The sequence below is a fragment of the Lolium rigidum genome, chromosome 2 (genome assembly GCF_022539505.1).
Source record: "Lolium rigidum isolate FL_2022 chromosome 2, APGP_CSIRO_Lrig_0.1, whole genome shotgun sequence".
NCBI classification, from domain to species: domain Eukaryota; kingdom Viridiplantae; phylum Streptophyta; class Magnoliopsida; order Poales; family Poaceae; genus Lolium; species Lolium rigidum.
Window position 1 is genome coordinate 164,171,172 of NC_061509.1, and position 3,296 is coordinate 164,174,467.

At 37.3% G+C, this 3,296-nt stretch overlaps 1 long non-coding RNA gene across 1 annotated transcript; it reads left to right on the forward strand.

Moving 5' to 3' along the window:
* Positions 1 to 1,255: 1,255 nt before the first annotated feature.
* Positions 1,256 to 3,038, forward strand: LOC124687616. Its single transcript, XR_006998258.1, has 3 exons — positions 1,256 to 1,319; positions 1,594 to 1,673; positions 2,950 to 3,038. It is a non-coding gene; the product is annotated as an uncharacterized LOC124687616 (long non-coding RNA).
* The last annotated feature ends 258 nt before the right edge of the window (positions 3,039 to 3,296 follow it).

Genomic DNA, 3,296 nt, shown 5'->3' on the forward strand with positions numbered 1-3,296 from the left:
CGATGGAGGTGAGCTGCTCCCAAATCCAAATCCCAATCCCAATATGTAGAGTATATTATTATGGCTTTCTTCCTATCCATATATAGGAAAGCTATTTTTAGATACCTTATGTGACCGCACTCATGCATCATTCCAATTTCTTTTATAATAATATTTTGTTATTGCAATGTACTCCGTATAAACTTTACTCAGTTTTGCTTTTTTCGCATCTGTACATTTTGAAATAACTGTATACATCTTATTGCTACATTGACAGCTTTGCTCGTGCTGAAAAAAAGGCTAACAACTTATATTCCATTCCGTTGAGCAGACTACCATGATTATCTTCTACCAGTGTATTTTGTCGGGGTTAAAGTATTTTGGTTCAGTTATCTATTGAATTGATGCATTGATGGTAGGCTAGCAAACAATAGTTTACCTAAGAAGATTTAGAAACTGTGGTACCGACTAAATTATGCATCTCTGAGATTTACAGCTGAAACTAAGATTTGGTTAAGCAAAAAATTAGGATACTTCGCCAAAATGCTCTTTTTCGTATTCCTTCAGTTACTTACAAAGTTTATATGTTGTCTTTCTCTGGTTGCACTCAAGGTTATAGTAACGAAGAGGTAGAAGAGCTCACAAAAATAAGGTGAGTATTTTGAAACTGTAATTTGAACATGTCATTGCATTTCACTATTTATTGGGTTGATACTTATTTGTAGAGAGGGTCGTTAAAACCTATCAACTAGATCTGCCCTTTATACAATAGTCATACAACTATTCTTGGCTTTAGGTACGCATATCCAGTGGCAAGAGAAAATTATTAATTCAGACTTCAAAATAGAAGATGGCTGTAGAGATGGGTTACAGGATTATTGTGTATTAACACATTTGAAAATGGAAAAAAGATGTTGCTTCAAAGTATTTGTAATATGTTTGCATTACTTTGCATCATTGGTTAATTAATCATGCCCTTAATCACATGCTTTTATAGCGGATGACAATTTACACTCTCTTACTAGAAATTAGGTGATCTGGCTGTGTCCCTGCAGCTGACAGGAATTTCAAGCAGATAGAAACCATGCTGCAGTTTCTGGTTTCAGCTGCCATTGTCCAGCTGGTGGTAAACAAGCTCTTTTATGCCGAGGTGCTTATTTCCTTCTTCTCTTCTCAGTGGGCTTTAGAGATATGAATGGCAACCTTTTCCTCCTTACTGAAGATGTTTTTTCTGACGAACTACCTATATGTGCCACTCATAGGACCAAAAGAAGACCCTACAACAGACCGATTACTTTAACAAAAAGGTTGCTCCAAAGGAGCTTGCTGATGAAATTAAGGTAGTTAGCCACCTCGTGGATTTTTAGTGTTACCATCTCATTAATAATTTGAGATTCATTTTCTCGAGTTGGGTCCTTCATGAATCAGTTTATGATTACAGTTATGTTGAATGCTCTGCAGACATGTCCTAGGAAACTAGCTCCATTTATTCTAGGAAAAATTATAACTTTGTAGATATCCCTTCGCGTTGTAATTTTTGTAATTGGTACAATCTCATATCCCCTTTTTATACTCATTTGGTCTTCATTTTTATTATGTTTGGTGTCCAACTAGGCTGGAAAAATTCCCCGATGAGCTCCTTCTGCTGTGCTGACTCATGTAGGACTTTTGGCCTGCATGATCTTCTTGCACAGGTACTTTATCGACGATGCGTGCCACTAAAGGTTCCCGTGCGCATACAAGCTACCATATCTTCGTTTTGGGTTCATTCCCTCATTTCTTTTACCGTAGTACCATGGCTGATATGCCTTTGTGTACCTTGTTTTTGTTCCTGTTGATTTTGAAATTGCATTAAAGTAGGACCGCAGAAAATTATATGTTCTCATTTGCCCTTGTTCTTTTGGTGTAATTGGACTAGAGGTCTCCTAATTGCCTCCTCATTTTAGTCATAATAATGGTGCTTCATTAATACAAGTGGCATAGTTGAATCAATTTTTCTTTCAACGGACAAAGTTTTTCTGGGCCTGCATTAGTAAGGGGATTAAAATTTTGGTACCGGTGGTTGGATCAGCTGTACAGTGGTGAATTAGCGCAAATTGGTTTGGTCGCTGAGTTCGCATTGTAGGTATAGGTGGGATCACTTTCCTGATTAGGATTGTCTGCTTTCATGTATGTTTCTAATTGAAAGCCTTTTTTCTAATGTATGAAAGTTGCATGATGCTCAGTTATCTAATTGGCTATGGTGTAGGGTTTTTAGTGTTTTGTTGTGCACCCGCTATGTATGCATGTGTTTTATCACATCTCCCTTTGAATTCTCGGTTTTTAATTTTCCAAAGAATACATACAACATTCTGACTCAAAACTAGCAGCGTGAGGGGGAGGGTGACCTCAGGTATGGATTACCATGCTCTTCACATGGAAACAAATCCAATGGTCTTCTATGTATTATTAGTTAGCCATACAAATGGTATTTCTTTTCTAATCCAAGTTCTCACTTTTAACGGTAAGATCCTCTCGAAGGGTGGGAAGGGGAGCGGTAGGTTCGGTCGTCGATTTGTGCAAGTGTCCAGAGCTGTAAATGCATTATGATGTTGGACTCATTAGGGAGATGTTGATATTGTTAGCGATTGGGTGCTTGTCAATCTTGTAGATTATTTTGTGTACAAACTTCCAACCATGAGCTAAAATAGTACATGGTAGAAGCTTTTTGTTCAGTCTCTTTTCGCCATCAGGATTATTGGACGTTACTTATATTCAGTGCTTAATCCAGCTGGTTGACTCTGAACACGATAGAATATCCCTTACTCCGGGTTTACATAATAGCAATTGACTATTGATATTGAATGACAAATTATCCATTGTTCGCTGTTTGGTGAAGAGTTGCCCAGTTAGTAGTTTGTATTTCACTATGGCTAGGTAGTTGCTATTTCCCAGTTGCTTATTTTGTCGTCCTTGTTCTTCCTTCTGTAGTGATTCTTTTGGATAGCTGTATTCGCTGAAGGGAAGTGAGATATAAGCTCGATGTGTCTTTGAACAGGATAACATAAGTTCATGATATGTGTTTGGTGAGTAAAAGGTCCCTTTTTGTTTGATCTTGCCCAGGCTATCTAACCACGAAAATGTAGCAAGCACGATTGTATTGATCTTTTTTTGTGAGTGATATGTTAAGGAATGTATAGTTCCGTTAAATGCATTGTTAAAGCATGCTTTTGTGTAGTTCTTAACAATACAAGTTTGGTTAAGGGTGAGTTGCTCTTGCAAATGATTTAGTTCTATTTGAGGTAGATACTTGGTTTTCTGATTAGTGTTAATTTTGG